This window comes from Triticum dicoccoides, chromosome 2A (assembly GCF_002162155.2).
Source record: "Triticum dicoccoides isolate Atlit2015 ecotype Zavitan chromosome 2A, WEW_v2.0, whole genome shotgun sequence".
NCBI classification, from domain to species: domain Eukaryota; kingdom Viridiplantae; phylum Streptophyta; class Magnoliopsida; order Poales; family Poaceae; genus Triticum; species Triticum dicoccoides.
The window spans coordinates 274305009-274324470 of NC_041382.1; the positions used below are offsets into that span (position 1 = coordinate 274305009).

General features: G+C 43.4%; 1 pseudogene; it reads right to left on the bottom strand.

Annotated features, from left to right (window-relative positions):
- Positions 1-14352: 14352 nt before the first annotated feature.
- Positions 14353-19462, bottom strand: part of LOC119357829 — a 111971-nt pseudogene continuing 106861 nt past the window's right edge.

Below are 19462 nucleotides of genomic sequence, written 5' to 3' on the forward strand. Positions count from 1 at the left end.
TTGGTCATCGATGACTCTGGCATTTATGGTCGCAGCTTAGGACAAGTATTCATAGTCTTCAAGTGAGGGAGTCCGACGCAAGTGAGCATTTCTGGGAGGAGTTGAGTCAAACTTGAAGCGTTTGGTGAAGCCATCGTCGTGCAGATCAGCTTCAGCACTCAGTAGGCTCAAACTCTTCCATGACCTCCGACAGGTTTCATGAGTGACAAAGGCATTCTTGGTGGCAAGATTGCGAATGCGGTTGACATCCACCAAGAGGCTTTGCATCTGACGCTTAAGCCAGTCGTGATGTTTGTCCTGTTTCTGATGCAGCACGACGAGAACCTCTCGGTCATTGAGGACACGAGATCATCTTTGAGGCCTTTGCACAATGGTGCTACCAGTGGCATCAGTTTGAGCACGAGGGGCACGTGTGTTTCCAGCAAGGGGATAAACACGAGACACTGCTGCAATTCCTTCAATGGGCTGGGTGAAGCTTTGGTGATCAGCATTGTGAATATAAATGGGATTCTTAGCAGGCTCTGGGTAAATGGCTTCAACTGACAGATTTGTTGGGGAACGTAGTAATTTCAAAAAATTTCCTATGCACACGCAAGATCATGGTGATGCATAGCAACGAGAGGGGAGAGTGTTGTCTACGTACCCTTGTAGACTGAAAGCGGAAGCGTTAGCACAACGCAGTTGATGTAGTCGTACGTCTTCATAGCCCGACCGATCAAGCACCGAAACTACGGCACCACCGAGTTTTAGTACACGTACAACTCGATGACGATCCCCGGACTCCGATCCAGCAAAGTGTCAGGGAAGAGTTCCGTCAGCACGACGGCGTGGTGACGATCTTGATGTTCTACCGTCGGAGGGCTTCACCTAAGCACCGCTACAATATTATCGAGGAGTATGGTGGAAGGGGGCACCGCACACGGCTAAGAAAACGATCACAAAGATCAACTTGTCTGTCCATGGGGTGCCCCCTGCCCCCGTATATAAAGGAGCAAGGGGGGAGGAGGCCGTCCCTAGGAGGGGCGCGCCAGGGGAGTAGGATTCCTACTCCTAGTTGGAGTAGGTTTCCTCCTTTCCTAGTCCAACTAGGAGAAGGGGGAAAGGGGGGAAGAGGGGAAGGAAGGGAGAGAGGGGCCGCGCCCCAAACCCCTTGTCCAATTCGGACTGGGCTTGGGAGGGGCGCGCGCCACCTCCTGGTCCTTCCCACTAAGGCCCATTAAGGCCCATTGCTTCTTCCTCGTATTCCCGTAACTCCTCGGTACCTCTGAAAATACGCGAATCACTCGGAACCTTTCCGATGTCCGAATATAGTCGTCAAATATATGGATCTTTATGTCTCGACCATTTCGAGACTCCTCGTCATGTCCCCGATCTCATCCGGGACTCCGAACTCCTTCGGTACATCAAAACATATAAACTCATAATGAAACTGTCATCGAAACCTTAAGCGTGCGGACCCTACGGGTTCGAGAACAATGTAGACATGACCGAGACATGTCTCCGGTCAATAACCAATAGCGGAACCTGGATGATCATATTGGCTCCCACATATTCTACGAAGATCTTTATCGGTCAGACCGCATAACAACATACGTTGTTCCCTTTGTCATCGGTATGTTACTTCCCCGAGATTCGATCGTCGGTATCTCAATACCTAGTTCAATCTCGTTACCGGCAAGTCTCTTTACTCGTTCTATAATACATCATCTTGCAACTAACTCATTAGTTGCAATGCTTGCAAGGCTTATGTGATGTGCATTACCGAGAGGGCCCAGAGATACCTCTCCGACAATCGGAGTGACAAATCCTAATCTCGAAATACGCCAACCCAACATGTACCTTTGGAGACACCTGTAGAGATCCTTTATAATCACCCAGTTACGTTGTGACGTTTGGTAGCACACAAAGTGTTCCTCCGGCAAATGGGAGTTGCATAATCTCATAGTCATAGGAACATGTATAAGTCATGAAGAAAGCAATAGCAACATACTAAACGATCGGGTGCTAAGCTAATAGAATGGGTCATGTCAATCACATCATTCTCGTAATGATGTGATCCCGTTAATCAAATAACAACTCTTTGTCTATGGTTAGAAAACATAACCATCTTTGATTAACGAGCTAGTCAAGTAGAGGCATACTAGTGACACTCTGTTTGTCTATGTATTCACACATGTATTATGTTTCCGGTTAATACAATTCTAGCATGAATAATAAACATTTATCATGAAATAAGGAAATAAATAAAAACTTTATTATTGCCTCTAGGGCATATTTCCTTTAGTCTCCCACTTGCACTAGAGTCAATAATCTAGTTCACATTGCAATGTGATTTAACACCAATAGTTCACATCATTATGTGACCAACACTCAAAGGGTTTACTAGAGTCAATAATCTAGTTCACATTGCTATGTGATTAACACCCAAAGAGTACTAAGGTGTGATCATGTTTTGCCTGTGAGAGAAGTTTAGTCAACGGGTCTGCCATATTCAGATCCGTATGTATTTTGCAAATTTCTATGTCAACAATGCTCTGCACGGAGCTACTCTAGCTAATTGCTCCCACTTTCAATATGCATCCAGATTGAGACTTAGAATCATCTAGATCAGTGTCAAAGTTTGCATCGACGTAACCCTTTACGACGAACCTTTTGTCACCTCCATAATAAAGAAATATTTCCTTATTCCACTAAGGATAATTTTGACCGATGTCCAGTGATCTACTCCTAGATCACTATTGTACTTCCTTGCCAACATCAGTGTAGGGTATACAATAGATCTAGTACACATCATGGCATACTTTATAGAACCTATGGCTGAGGCATAGGGAATGACTTTCATTCTCTTTCTATCTTCTGCCGTGGTCGGGTTTTGAGTCTTACTCAATTTCACACCTTGTAACAAAGGCAAGAACTCTTTCTTTGACTGTTCCATTTTGAACTACTTCAAAATCTTGTCAAGGTATGTACTCATTGAAAAAACTTATCAAGCGTCTTGATCTATCTCTATAGATCTTGATGCTCAATATGTAAGCAGCTTCACCGATGCTCAATATCTAGATCTTGATGCTCAATATGCTACTAGCTATGGACCCGAAGGTCTGAAGTAAACTACTCACACTTCATCCGAAGGGCTATGGTGTTGATGTAGAAGCCCTCCGTGATGGATGCCCTCTCCGGCGGAGCTCCAAAACAGGACCCAAGATGGGATCTCGTGGATACAGGAAGTTGTGGCGGTGGAATTAGGTTTTTGGCTCCGTCTCTGGTCTAATGGGGGTACGTAGGTATACATAGGAGGAAGGAGCACATCGGTGCAGCTATGAGGGGCCCACGAGGCAGGGGGCGCGCCCAGGGGGGCGCCCTCCACCCTCGTGACCTCCCCAGAAACTTCTTGGAGTAGGGTCCAAGTCTCCTGGATCACGTTCGGTGAGAAGATCACGTTCCCGAAGGTTTCATTCCGTTTGGACTCCGTTTGATATTCTATTTCCTAGAAATACTGAAATAGGCAAAAAACATCAATTCTGGGCTGGGCCTCCGGTTAATAGGTTAGTCCCAAAATTAATATAAAAGTGGAAAATAAAGCCTAATATAGTCCAAAACAGTAGATAAAGTAGCATGGAGCAATCAAAAATTATAGATACGTTGGAGACGTATTAGGCATCCCCAAGCTTAATTCCTGCTCGTCCTCGAGTAGGTAAATGATAAAAAGAGAATTTTTGATGCGGAGTGATACTTTGGCATAATTTCAATGTAAATCTTCTTAATCATGGTATGAATATTCAGATCCGAAAGGTTCAAGACAAAAGTTCATATTGACATAAAAATGATAATACTTCAAGCATACTAATCAAACAATTATCTCATCTCAAAATAACATGGACAAAGGAAGTTCATCCCTACAAAATCATATAGTTAGGCTATGCTTCATTTTCGTCACACAAAGATGTTCCCAACTTCTATACCCCCGATGACAAGCCAAGCAATTGTTTCATACTCAAATAATCTCAAACTTTTTCAACCTTCATGCAATACATGAGCGCGAGCCATGGACATAGCACTATGGGTGGTATAGAATATGATGATGGGGATTGTGTGGAGAAGACAAAAAAGGAGAAAGTCTCACATCAACAAGGATAATCAATGAGCTATGGAGATGCCCATCAATTGATGCTAATGCAAGGAGTAGGGATTGCCATGCAACGGATGCACTAGAGCTAAGAATGCTCAACAAAAGAAAACTAGTGGGTGTGCATCCAACTTGCTTGCTCATGAAGACATAGGGCATTTTGAGGAAGCCCATCGTTGGAATATACAAGCAAAGTTCTATAATGAAAAATTCCCACTAGTATGAGCAAGACAAATTATGAGACTCACTATATGAAAATCATGGTGCTACTTTGAAGCACAATATATGAGACTCACTACATGAAGAACAAGGTGCTACTTTGAAGCACAAGTGTGGAAAAAGAAATAGTAGCATTGCCCTTTTTATTTTCTCTTTTTTGGGCCTTTTTTTATTGGGCAATGCTCTAATAATGATGATCATCACACTTCTATTGATTACAACATAATGATTACAACTCCATACTAGAACAAGATATGACTCTATATGAATGCCTCCGGCGGTGTACCAGGATGGTGCAATGAATCAAGTGTGACATGTATGAAAAATAATGCATGGTGGCTTTGCCACAAACACGATGTCAACTACAAGATCATGCAATGGCAATATGACAAAAGTAAAGCATGTCATGATGATAATGATGATGATGGAAGTTGCATGGCAAATATATCTCGGAATGGCTATGGAAATGCCATGATAGGTAGGTATGGTGGCTGTTTTGAGGAAGATATAGGGAGGTTTATGTGTGAAAGAGCGTATCATATCATGGGGTTTGGATGCACCGGCGAAGTTTGCACCAACTCTCAATGTGAGAAAGGGCAATGCACGGTACCGAAGAGGCTAGCAAATGGCGGAAAGGTAAAAGTGCGTATAATCCATGGACTCAACATTAGTCAAAAGAACTCATATACTTATTGCAAAAATTTAGAAGTCATCAAAAATCAAGTACTACACGCATGCTCCTAGGGGGATAGATTGGTAGGAAAAGACCATCGCTCGTCCCCGACCGCCACTCATAAGGATGCACAAGCCAGGTACACTTCATGCTTCAAATTTGTTACACAACTTTAACCATATGTGCATGCTACGGGACTTGCTAACTTCAACACAAGTCTTTCTCAAATTCACAACTACTCAACTAGCACGACTATGATATTATCACCTCCATATCTCAAAACAATTATCAAGCATCAAACTTATCTTAGTATTCAACCCACTAAAAAGAAAGTTTCACATATCTTGAATACCAAGTATATTAACATTAAGCAAATTACCATGCTATTAACGACTCTCAAAATAATCTAAGTGAAGCATGAGAGATCAATTTTCTTTAAAACAAACCACCACCGTGCTCTAAAAGATCTAAGTGAAGCACTAGAGCAAAAATTATCACGCTCAAAAGATATAAGTGAAGCACATAGAGTAAACTATCAAGCTCAAAAGATATAAGTGAAGCACATAGAGTATTCTAACAAATTTCAATTCATACATGGCTCTCTCAAAAGGTTGTACAGCAAGGATGATTGTGGTAGACTAACAAGCAAAGACACAAATAATACAAGACGCTCCAAGAAAAACACATATCATGTGGTGAATAAAAATATAACTCCAAGTAAATTACCGATGGAAGTGGACGAAAGAGGGGATGCCTTCCGGGGCATCCCCAAGCTTTGACTTTTTGGTGTCCTTGGATTATCTTGGGGGTGCCATGGGCATCCCCAAGCTTAGGCTCTTGCCACTCCTTGTTCCATAATCCATCAAAAGAATTCACCCAAAACTTGAAAACTTCACAACACAGAACTCAATAGAAATCTCATGAGCTCCGTTAGAGAAAGAAAACAAAAGACTACTTTAAGGTACTGTAGTGAACTTGTTCTTTATTTGTATTGGTGTTAAACCTACTGTATTGCAACTTCTCTATGGTTTATAAACTATTTTACTAGCCATAGATTCATCAAAATAAGCAAACAACACACGCAAAACAGAATCTGTCAAAAACAGAACAGTCTGTAGTAATCTGTTACTAACGCAAACTTCTGGAACCCAAAAAATTCTACAAAAATTAGACGACCTGGGAAATTTTTTTATTGATCAGAAGCAATTGGAATCACTATTTTATCACGTTCTGGTGATTTTTTACAATTCGGGCACTGAGCGCAAAGATTCTGGAAATTACAGCAAGATCAAATAACTATCTTCCAAGAAGATCTAATAGGTTTAACTTGGCACAAACACTAATTAAAAGATAGAACCACATCTAAACAGAATCTAGATGGATTATTTATTCCTAAACAGAACCAAAAACAAAAAAACAAAAAATAAAATTGGGTTGCCTCCCAACAAGCGCTATCGTTTAACGCCCCTAGCTAGGCATAAAAGCAAGGATAGATCTAGGTATTGCCATCTTTGGTAGGCAATTCTTCAATGAGGCATCCACCTCCTTTAGAATTTTCTTTCTTTCTAGTGATTATCAAACTTTTAGGCATAAGATCGAAAATTCATTCATGGCAAATGGTTCCTTAATGATTGTAAAAAGATCGGGGTGAATACTTATAGATTTAAGATCCGCATTTTCCTTACTAGATGATTCACCCTTATTTTTAGGAACATACATAAACTTGGCAATTTTAGTGGGAGGACTAGGAGTACTTTTTACGGAAGAAAAAGTAGTTCCCAAGTTGGTAATGATACCCTCAAGTTTATCGATTCGAGTAGAGTCTAGATTTATTTTTTCATTAACCATGGGTTCCTTCTCCTTAATATTTTTCAAAGTCATTCCTACCTTAGATCCATATTGAGTAATTTGATTATGAATCTTTTTATCTAGATTTTCAATGGATTCAATGGTAGCAACTTTGTTTTCAACAATTTCAAGCCTTTGCATAACATGCTCCAAGGTTAACACAGTTCCATTAACCAAAAGGGGAGGTGAGCCAAATAAATCTATTAAAACATTATAGGAATCAAGAGTATGGCTACCCAAAAAATTCCCTCCGGTAATGGTATCAAGGATATATCTATACCAAGGATTAGCACCTACATAAAAATTGCGAAGAAGGACTGAAGTAGATTGCTTTCTGGTAGATCTATTTTGAGCATTGCAAATTCTATACCAAGCATCTTTTAGATTTTCTCCCTCCCTTTGTTTAAAATTTAGCACTTCATTCTCGGGAGATAACGGAGAAGATAAGGAATTCGACATAGCGACAGGTAAGCAAACTAACACACGAGCAAACAAAAGGCAAAGGGAAAAAGAGGAGGAGATTGGGAAAGAGAGGGCGAATAAAACGGCAAGGGTGAAGTGGGGGAGAGGAAAACGAGAGGCAAATGGCAAATAATGTAATGCGAGAGATAGAGATTGTGATGGGTACTTGGTATGTTGACTTTTGCGAACGCTTCCCCGGCAACGGCGCCAGAAATGGCTCGTTGACGGGAGAGTAAATCTTGACATGACTTGGCGTAGGCCTCCCCGGCAACGGCGCCAGAAATGGCTCGTTGACGGGAGAGTAAATCTTGACTTGACTTGGCGTAGGCCTCCCCAACAACGGTACCAGAAATCCTTCTTGCTACGTCTCGAGCTAGCGTTGGTTTTCCCCGAAGAGGAGGGGGTGATGCAGCACAGTAGCGTAAGTATTTCCCTCAGGTTTTGAGAACCAAGGTATCAATCCAGTAGGAGGTCACACGCAAGTCCCTCATACCTGCACAAAACGGTAGCAACTCACAACCAACGCTTAGGGGTTGTCAATCCCTTCACGGTCACTTATGAGAGTGAGATCTGATAGAGATAATAATTTTGGTATTTTTGGTATAAAGATGCAAAGTGAAAAGTAAAAGCAAAACAAGTAAAATAAAGTAATGGAGATTGATATGATGAGAATAGACCCGGGGGCCATATGTTTCACTAGTGGCTTCTCTCAAGAGCATAGATATTCTACGGTGGGTGAACAAATTACTGTTGAGCAATTGATAGAATTTAGCATAGTTATGAGGTTATCTAGGTATGATCATGTATATAGGCATCACGTCCGTGACAAGTAGACCGACTCCTGCCTGCATCTACTACTATTACTCCACTCATCGACCGCTATCCAGCATGCATCTAGAGTATTAAGTTAAAAACAGAGTAACGCCTTAAGCAAGATGACATGATGTAGAGGAATAAATCCATGCAACATGATCAATACCCCATCTTGTTATCCTCGATGGCAACAATACAATACGTGCCTTGCAACTCTTTCTGTCACTGAGTAAGGACACCGCAAGATTGAACCCAAAGCTAAGCACTTCTCCCATTGCAAGAACTACCAATCTAGTTGGCCAAACCAAACGGATAATTCAAAGAGACTTGCAAAGATAACTCAATCATACATAAAAGAATTCAGAGAAGATTCAAATATTATTCATAGATAAGTTGGATCATAAACCCACAATTCATCAGTCTCAACAAACACACCGCGAAAAGAAGATTACATCGAATAGATCTCCACGAGAGAGGGGGAGAACATTGTATTGAGATCCAAAAAGAGAGAAGAAGCCATCTAGCTACTAGCTATGGACCCGAAGGTCTGAAGTAAACTACTCACACTTCATCGGAAGGGCTATGGTGTTGATGTAGAAGCCCTCCGTGATGGATGCCCTCTCCGGCGGAGCTCCGGAACAGGCCCCAAGATGGGATCTCGTGGATACAGGAAGTTGCGGCGGTGGAATCAGGTTTTTGGCTCCGTCTCTGGTCTAATGGGGGTACGTAGGTATATATAGGAGGAAGGAGCACGTCGGTGGAGCTCCGAGGGGCCCACGAGGCAGGGGGGCGCGCCTAGGGGGGCACCCTCCACCCTCGTGACCTCCCCGGAAACTTCTTGGAGTAGGGTCCAAGTCTCCTGGATCACGTTTGGTGAGAAGATCACGTTCCCGAAGGTTTCATTCCGTTTGGACTCCGTTTGATATTCTATTTCCTCGAAATACTGAATAGGCAAAAACAGTAATTCTGGGCTGGGCCTCCGGTTAATAGATTAGTCCCAAAAATAATATAAAAGTGGAAAATAAAGCCCAATATAGTCCAAAACAATAGATAAAGTAGCATGGATCAATCAAAAATTATAGATACGTTGGAGACGTATCACACACTGACTTAGGTCAAAACAAGTGCCCAAAATTGTGTGCATGTTATAATAAGGATTCACTTATGATAGTACGTGAGTGAACAGATGGATCAATTGGACAGTGTTCCCAAGGAGTAGCGAGATGTGTGAGGTAAGATACACCGCTGGCACTTTTAATTTTTCTTATTAATTTGTTTGTTTCACCCTCTGACTGGTGGGACCCAACGTACTACATGGAGAGAGGTAAGGTGACTAAGGATGCATTATTTCTGCACCACTGTGGATAATCTTACCACCAAAGCCACATGACACGATTATGATTTAAATCCCAATGACTCCCACACAAAAAAACATGGCATGCTTGTCACATGAATGCAGGAATGTATACAAGGTTATTTTCCTGTCTAGAGGTTATTGAGGTCTTGGGTTCGATAACGAGAGGGTTGTCTAGCTGGTTAGCCTGTTTTCTCATCAAACTTGAGGTCTAGGGTTCGATAACTACACTTGAGCATAATTCGTGCCAGGAGGATTCTTTGACTGCTCAAAATGGATGGATACGGAGCTATACGATCAGCTGCAGCCTCGACGCTTGTTTTCTAGGGTTTGCACTCTTCACACTCTCTCGAGTATATATATACACGCTGGAGCCTCAGCGCTTGTAGTTGCTCTCTTCACACTCTCTCACCCTCTCCAGATCTAAACAAGACTTCGTTAGCCTCTATCTCTCCCCTCACTGCTGGTCTGCTTGTAGTTTCTCTCTTCATACTCTCCCACCCTCTCCAGATCTAAATAAGACTTCGTTGGCCTCTCTCTCTCTCCCCTCACTGCTGGTCAAAGAGATGGCAGGATCCGTCCGCAGGGATGGGAAGGAGGCTTAACGCTGTCACTGTCGGCGAGGGAGGGAGTCAACTACCAGCGCAGCTGTTCACTTTCACCCAGCAGCGGCGCGGGAGGGCTCCGACCCCTTCTTCTTCGCCGCCGTACATAGTGTGGGTCGAACGGCCTCCGGTCGCCCACCGAACCACACCCCAAGAACCTTAAGGTATAATTTACTAATTCCACATGCATTGCTCTAGCTGCATGTGGGCTTTTTCCGCTTCTGCACTCGAATCTAGGTGTTGGATCAAACATGAAAGTAGTGGGGAAAGTTGCATACCATGAATCTAGGACGTGGTTCAAAGCGGAAAGGAATGGGGGAAAGTAGTGGGAAAAGTTGTATAGCATGAATCTAGGACGTGGTTCAAAAAGGAAAAGAAGGGGGAAAGTAGTGGGAAAAGTTGAATCACATGAATCTATGACGTGGTTCAAAGAGGAAAGGAATGGGGGAAAGTAGTGGGGAAAGTTGTATAGCATAAATCTAGGATGTGGTTCAAAGAGGAAAGGAAGGGGGGAAAGTACTAGTACCGACTGGCTACCCAGCACTTACGTTGGTCGGAAAGGGAAAACAATGACAAACGCAGTACGCACATCTATAACGAACTGATCTTTTGTTTTGATTTGGGGGACAAGGCGGTAGAGTTTGAGCAGGACTAGATTTGCTGCGCTGACATAGGGAAAGGTATCTAAAGATAAAAAACTGGGACCAACACAAATACGCTCTTTGGTTGTTTGTTCTTTGTTGCAATAGACTGTGCATCACCCCAGTACATCCGTAGATACACATGGTGCTGGTGCGTCCACTGTCCCGTGCAGCTCTTTAGCTGTTGTTAATCTAAGGCCCTGTTTGGTTAAAAACTCCCTAGTCCCTACCTTCTTGGTTCCAGGGACTAAACATGGAGTAAAGGTTATGAAATGACATGCTAAAAGACCATGTTACACCTAGTAATGAACTAATAGAGACAAGGTGCGATGCATGCAGGGTCTTATTCTTTAGTCCCAAATTCCCACTTTTAGTCCCTAAGTCCCTCCTGTTTGGTTTAGATGGGAGTGAGATGGAGTTTTTTTAGTCCCTCCAGCAAAATGTCCGTGTAAACAAACACCCTCTAATAATGTTGCTGGAAAATTGATGCAATGCTACAGTTAAAAGCAAATTACATGTTTAACAAATTTTATTCTTAATATAATCTCTCTGTTAATATTAATCAATGCCACCGTTTGAGAAATGCTACTATCTTGCTTTCTTTCCCATTTAGATAAGGTAGATGCTTCTTTTTGTTGGCTTCTGTGTCATACACCGTTATTGACCACTAGTTGTTTCCTTTGCACCTCTGTGTAAACAGGGTTATCTACTTCACCTCATTGCCATTGTGACCTTTTGTTGCACTACACAAAACACTTTTGTTTTAAGAGTGTTTTGTGCAGTTCAACTAAAATGTCACACCGACAACGTTGCTTGATTGCTTGATCTTAGTGGAACTACACAAGAGGAGATCTTACTTCCTATCCATGTTGGCAAATTTGGTTCTGATCTTCTTCGTGTGAGTTGTTTGAATTCCGTGTCATGAGAGGTATGTACTAGCCTTCTTTCACATGATTCTGTAGTGTGCTTTCACATGTTATGCTACTTGTATGGTAATGTTGCTTGATTTTAGTGAGCTGCACAAATGGAGACAAGACTTCCAATCTGTATGTGCACCGTAATATCCCATTGAGGTAAGATAAGGATATTTCACAACTGTTGGCCTGTATTTTGCCACTTTCATTTGAAAATTAATGTCATTGTTTAGTGTTATACTTGTGTAACCTAATTGACATGCCAAATCTTACATTGAAGGCGAAGCTTGTCTGTTATTGAAACAAGTGATGAAGGGGAAGAACAAGCGGAAGAAAAACAAAAATCAACTCCCGGTGATGTAATGAAGCACTGGAACTATGGTGACACTGGAACTGTGGTGACACTTGAACTGTGGTGACACAAGTGATGATGTACTTTTGCATCTTAATTTATTGCTATGACTGGAACGAGCAATTTTTTTGCCACTGATTTGTTGCCACTCTTAATGTAATACGTAATTATCTCTACTTGTACAAACAGATATTGAAGATACCATATATTTTAGTGGAACTGCACAAGAAGATGTTGGAAACATTAAAGTAATCGAGGAGTATACAGTAAGCATGGCCACCATAGTAGATAGCAACAGATGGTTTCGGAGAAATGCTTCATCTGTATGCTCTACACAATAAACCTCTTGACAAAGGTTGGTACTCGCCCACTGATTTCATCCATATGATTGAGCTTTGTCATCTCTATTGGCGTTGTGCTACTGTTTAGATATTGTCATCAAAAAGTGCTTCATCTGTGCTGTTTTAAATATTTCCTTTCCTTTTTTTCGAGCAAATAGGGATGATAACATTTAGTTGTCCTCTTGTCTTTGCACAACATGATCATCCTCCTCTAAAGAAGAATATGGAGTACGTGAAGTGACTAGTTCCGATTATGCCAGGATAAAGAAGCCATGTCTATCTTCTCATCAGAAGGAGCAGTTGAAGGATGGTTACATTACCCCCCACAAGACCAAACCAACTTCAGCTCGGAAGGACTGACAAATCTCCATTTTCTTGCTGTGATGCGCGGGTACAATGTTGTTCTAGGATTCTTTTCGGTGAGTTCCCTTTTTCTAAAAGTGTGCTATACATGGACCATGTAGGTGCCTGTTTAAACTGTCAATTCATAGTACAGTTTGCTTTATACTAATCACTTTTTTGTATTTTTGCAAACAGGGGTGCTCAGCTTGATTTCAATGGGAACTGCACTAAATGTTCATGAATACATCAAATCATTCATTTCCACCACAAGGAAGGAGGTGCCGAGTGAGTGATTTTGGTGGAAATGCACAAGAAGAACAACTGGTTTATTTAGCACGAGGTGCCATTTCAATGTCCGAACTAATGGCAAACCCTGCCCATTCCACAATCGTAGGCATTTGATATTTTGGAATGGGACAACCTTGTCAAATTTTGCTCATTGATTTTAGCAAGAAGACATGCGTTTGATATTTTCGAATGGGACGCCCTTTGCTGTCAGCAGCATCGATCCATTTTTTCTTTAATCTTTAGTTGTGAAGTAAATATTGGCTCTGACATGTGAATCGTTGAGATGCATAATCTTCGATTGTTTTGAATGTTCTATATGAATTGCCACGCTTGTGTGTTTGATTGCAATGTACAGGAACGCTAAAAATCTGCTCAAAATATTTGTACTCCTTATGTTCCTTTTTACTTCGCACATTGTGAAAGTGAATACTTTTTTCTATAAGATTGGTCAAAGTAGAGATACTTTGACTGTAGACAAAACTTGTATGCAGACTAGAAAGGATCGGAGGGAGTACATGTGAAACTGCTGCAAACGAGGTGATCACCCTGGGAATAATGCTAGTACGTATTGTTTTGCATGTTCATCCAATGCTAGTGATACAAGAATTCGAACTAATCGAAATAAATTCATTCATACATGGTCGGATTTCATATAAGCATGCCGGATTTCGTTACATTTCATACATTCTTCAACTGAAAAGGGGTGTGCTGGATGTATAATTAATTAACCGTAGCTACCGACATGTGTCCGGTAGCATACAACTGAAGTGCTCAAGTTCTCTAGAAAATGACTGTATCTCATGAGCTTGCTCAACCACGGAGCGGTCTTCAATCATCCTGTAATCATAGAATTGCTCCATGATGTACATCTCAGTGCCAACAACTGGAGGGTAGCAGCGGTGGCCTTACTTGGACCCGAGCGGCGGTGACCTACCGTGTTCTACTCTTCCTTGTTTTCTGTGTGGCGCGGCCTCGTTGGTAGCGGGGCGGGGCCTCGGCGGAGCCGGCAATGTCCTCTGTCTCATTGCCAGCGGGTGGTGCCTCGGCAGAGTAGGGGAAATCCTCCCCCTCGTTGCCGGCAGGGTGGGGCCTAGACAGAACCGGCGGTGTCCTCTGCCTCGTTGTTGGCACCGCGGGGCCTCGGCGGAGCAGGGCCTCATCGACGCCAGCGGGGCGGGGACTCATCGGAGCCGGCATTGTCCTCTGCCTCGTCCTCGGTCTCGCCAAACAGCACCTCGCTCGCTTCATCGCCCTCTTTGTAGGCTGCCGCAGCCTCCGCCACCCGCATGCGGTATCGCCAACACTCAAGGCGGCCCTCGCGGGTGGAACTGTACGAGTCGAGCAGCGCCTCCTGCCGCACCTTTCCAAGTCTAATTAGCACTTGCCCTTATCAACAGCAGAAAATTCTTCTTTGGTGCTATGCTTGGATAAGACGGTGGGGTTCCCTAGAGTTGTATAAGCCGTCCTAGTAACTATTATGTCTTGAGTCTCCTGAGCCTGCTGAGCGGGACTACAGAGCTTAACATTCTCTGGGTCAACATTCATGGAGTCCATGGTGCCAGGGTGCTCCTCTCGCGGCGGGTCATCTGTGGCTCCTTCAGAGGTTTGATGTGAAGATTCAGGTATTCTCTGCTTCTTTGGATCAACAGCCTTGGGATCTTCTACCCGTTTATTCATTTTCGGTTTCTTGTTGGGCTTGTATATAGCACTGAGAACAAGATGCACGACGAGATTAATATATCAGTCAAGTAAGTCTTAACGCAAAACAAGGTTAATGTTCTAACCCAGGGGCGACTTTGAAGAAGGGGATCTGAGTCCCAGTGGAGTCGCCAGATGAGGAGTGAGATGTTCCCTGATAATTTGAGTCGGACGGGTTAAGTGGTTGACAAAAAAGACCCTCTTTTGGAAAAGATAAGGATGAATTTTGTGGCACCTCATTTCGGTACTTTAGGGGGGCGGGTGTGTTCGGTAAGCCACAGGAAAGGTTTCCACCTCCACTATTCCGGGTTGTACGGTGAAATTCGTGCTTTTGTTTCTGCCAAAGAAAGTTGGGATCCAAGAAAGCTAAAGGGTGAGAAAATCTTACTTTCCGGCTTACTTGTCGACTTTTTCGTCTCAGCACAGGTTCTGAGCTAGAGGAAAGAGTAATTACCTCTTTATCGTCGACACGGCTAGCCTCCACGTCATCCTGATAGTGATCATTGTCAATAAGATGTACAAATAATGTGCCAAGGGAGTAAAGTTCTACCTCCGACTCATCATCATCCAAGTCAAATAACTCGGAGGGGTTGGTCTTCTTCTTGGCCGGCTTTTTAGGAGCCTTATTCTTTGTCCGGGTCTTCTTGGCCGGCTTATCTTGCAACTTCTTGTTCCAAAAAGAAGAATTGGCCTACAGAAATTAAAATGACTATAAGAAGGTAGTTTTAAGTGAATAACTGAGTAAACCGGAAATTGTTTCAAATACTTACAGCTGGATGTTTGCTAAGGGTGCAAAAAGGACTTAAGCCGGTCCTGCTGCAATTTTCCAAGCTCTCGTTCAGCAGAGTCTTGGTCATGTCATAGATATCTTCATCACCCACTTCCATCTGACAGTGGCGCTGGGGGTCTTTGACATCGCCAGTATACTCACACATTAAACTCGAGCGGCTGCTTAAGGGCAAAATTCTCCAGGTGACCCATCATCGGACTAGGTCGATTCCACTCAAACCATTAGCCATTAAGGCTCTAATCCTTGAAAAGATGGGCATATATTTGGCCCGTTCTTCTATGTTAATCCGTTCTAGAAGAGGGTGCCTGTTGCTAACCTGGTTTTCACTATAACCCGACAGAGGATTTACACCTTCTAGAGAAGTATCTTGGTAGTAAAACCAAGTCTGGTTCTAGTCTTTAGGATGACCGGGCAGTTTGGCGGCTGGGAAGGTGGCTTCTTTCCGCCTCTGAATGGAAATGCCACCTAACTCTAAGTTGGGACCGTCTGTGAATCAGTCTGCCGGTTTAAATAATAAAATTCTCTGAACAATTCTATAGTAGGGTCTTCTTGAAGGTATACTTCACTAAACACTTGAAAGTTGCAAATGTTTGAAAGAGAATTGGGCCCGATATCTTGAGGATGGAGCTTGAAAAAGTGCAGCACATCACGGAAGAATTTTGAGCTGGGTGGGGTAAAACCTCGGAGCAGATGATTAGTAAAGACAATTACTTCACCTTCCTTGGGCTCTGGAGGGGTTTCTCTACTCGGGACCCTCCAATAGATGACATATTTTTGGCTAAGACACCCGTTTGGACATACTCGTTCAATGTTTCCTCGGTAACCCGGGAGACGACCTAGTTGCCTGAGGTGACGGTTTCGGCTTTAGACATTTCTGACTACAAAGGAAAATATTGTCGGGTTAAGGATTGTGCTGCTAAACCGGCCAGTGATAAAAAGAAAGTGCATTACACAAATCCAATTCATAGGCAGAACGAAGAGCCATCATGGTTCAAAATAGATGACAATTTCGGGTTATACAAATTATGAATATATGTTGGCGGCTTAAAAGGGGACTAATGGTATATGGCGGGTTACGGTTTATCATTTAAGCCGCCCTAACAGTTGCCATATTTCAGATCTATAAGTGAGGATTTTCTAAGTGTTGGGAAAATAGATTCCACAGATCATGTCTATAATTTTGGATCAACAACAGTTTAAAACTAAAATAAATTCTAAACTTAACGAGATGGCAGCGGAAAAGCTCATGTGCTCAGATGGGATCTTGTGTAGAAAATGCATTTTTTTAGTTGGAAAGGGGTGCTAAAACTCCTCCCGCACCACTTCGGTGTTGTGTTTAGATCAAGCTACACGATCCAAAGAGGAGAATGAAGAACAGTAAAGAACACCGATGAACAGTGAAAACCCTAATGCAAATCTATTACGGGGAAATGTAAATACTTACTGATGTTGAGGAACAGCGGAGATGTGCCGTAGGGCTCTGGTCCGACCAGGTCGATGCAGCGGCCGAACTTGAGGACGCTGGACGGAGACGGCGGTGACAAAGCTCGGGCTTGCTAGAGCATCGCGAGGAGGAGGACGAAGATGAGGTGGCAGGGTAAAAATGAAAAGAAGGACCCCCATCCCAATTTATAAGGTAGTGGATAGATGGCATGCGCGGGAATCGAGGAGGCTGGAAAAATGATTATGTGGCTATAAGGGCGCCTCGATTTTCAGAGGTTCATTAAAAGAATTTGTTGAGATATTCTGGGTTTGCGCGTAATTAATGCGCTTGATGTCATGGCGGGTGTCGCGTGAAACCACGGCCACCTATTGGACCAGGAGGCCCCTTGCTGGTTCGGCAGGGGGGCGACGCGTTGGGCAAAGAGCAGACGAGCGTGGACCAGGACGACAGAGATCACGCAGGCAATTTTACCCAGCTTCAGGCCGCCGTGAGGCGTAAAACCCTACTCCTGCTTTGGTGGATTGATGGTGGAAAGGTGGTGGCGGAGCATAGTACACTTCGCCGGCAGGGTTGCCTCAAGGTAGCAGTGGCTACGCGCGTACGAGGGTGCGAGTTATCGAATCTTCTAACCCTTTCTACGGTTGCCATGGGCCTCCTTTTATAGATCAAGGGGTTACCATAGTGGCAAAGTAGTCATTACGCACTGATAAGATAGCAAACAATGCTATCATACCTAAATCTACGGGCTGACAGGGCGCATTAAATGCGCCGCTCATTGTCACATCATTGGTTGCCCGACAAGGCTTCCGGGCTATCTTGCTAGCCCCGCACCTTCTCGCTTGACACGTCGCAGGACGGTTGTCGTCTGAGGGTTTCTCCTGTAGAAAGTGCCTGCCATGTGGCGAATGGCTGCCACTTAATCACTTTGCGTCTTAACACCGCACTAATCGACAACGTGAGTCCTGGTAGAGTGGTTGGTGAGGTGGTTTTGCTTCCGTGAGCCCCGGCAGGACCTGCCGGGGTGCTTTGGTTGTCTATTTCTAGGGGTGGCCTCGCCCTTTGCTGGGCTCGCCTGCCAGGAAAGGGTGGCTTTTCTTGAGGATTTCCTACTTCCCTGAGTTGATCTTGGTCCCTCTGATCTGCATGCTGGCCCTTCGAATCACTAGGGTTCTTGCACCCTAATCTGGGATGGTGCTCCAATCTGGTTCCCGTGCCTGTGCACAGTCTGGGCAACAGAGCTAGAGGTTGTTGCACCGACAACGGGTTACCTTGGTTCTGTGTGCTGATGTCACGGCAGGTTATAACAAGTTCATGCAATTTGATGATGGAAGATTTTCTAAAGACAAGTGTTGAAGATTGATGTGAACAAGTTCAAATCAACCTGTGGCCTAATGTTGGGGATATAACTACTCGGGTCGAGTCATGCCACTGGTGGCTTAAAGATCAAGAGGCCCGATAAGGTCCAAGAAGATGTAAAGATGGTGGTTCATAGAGAAAGCTTATTGAAGGCCCAAGACCCGGGGACGACTTGAGGCCCATGGGTGTGAGCCGCCATATGTTTAACTTGTATTGTAAGGCAAGATTTGTTAGATACCGATACCGAGCCGAACACGTTTTGTATGAGCCGGCCGGGACTCTATAAGGCGCCGAGCATCAACCTGTATATAAAGGGGTGACCCAGCGGCGGGTTAACTCAAGAAAGAACTCATTGAGAAGTAGGTCAAGCGTATCTGCTCCCTGGTAATCAAAATCCAAGCAATACAACCTATAGCAGGAGTAGGCTTTTACCTCGTTGGGGCTGAACCTAGGTAAACTCTCTATGTCCTTTGTCCCATTTAACCACTTCAAGCTAACCTAGCTGCGATGGCTCCACACCTAACTCCTTTTCCTAGGGCATCTGTCGTGTTAAGTCTACGACAACTTTGAGATTGGAAAAATTGATTCTACACTTTTTACTAAAATGGTTAATGGTGAACTATTTGTGTGCCAAATTTATATGGATCATATCATATTTGGATCAACTAACCCTCATTTTAGTGAAAAGTTTGGAAGGCTAATGGCGGAGAAGTTTGAGATGTCTATGATGAGTGAACTCAAATTCTTTCTTGGTTGAGAATCAAGCAAACTAAGGAAGGTACCTTTGTTTCCCAAACAAAGTATACCAACAACTTATTCAAGAAGTTCAACATGCAAGAAAGCAAAGGTATGAAAACACCCATGCCTACTAGTGGGCATCTTGACTTGATAAGGATGGCAACCTAGTTGACCAAAAGGTTTACCGCCCTATGATTGGATCATTGTTATATCTATGTGCCTCCCGTCCCGATATTATGCTAATTGTGTGCATGTGTGCATGATATCAAGCGGCCCCTAAAGAAAGTGATCTTAAGGCTATGAAAAGGATAGTGAGATACTTAATTCATACACCAAATTTTGGCATTCCCTAAAAGGTCTTCTTTTGATCTTGTTGGCTACTCTGATTTGGACTATGTCGGTGACAAGGTTGATAGAAAGTCCACTCCATGTACTTGTCAATTTCTTGGTATATCTCT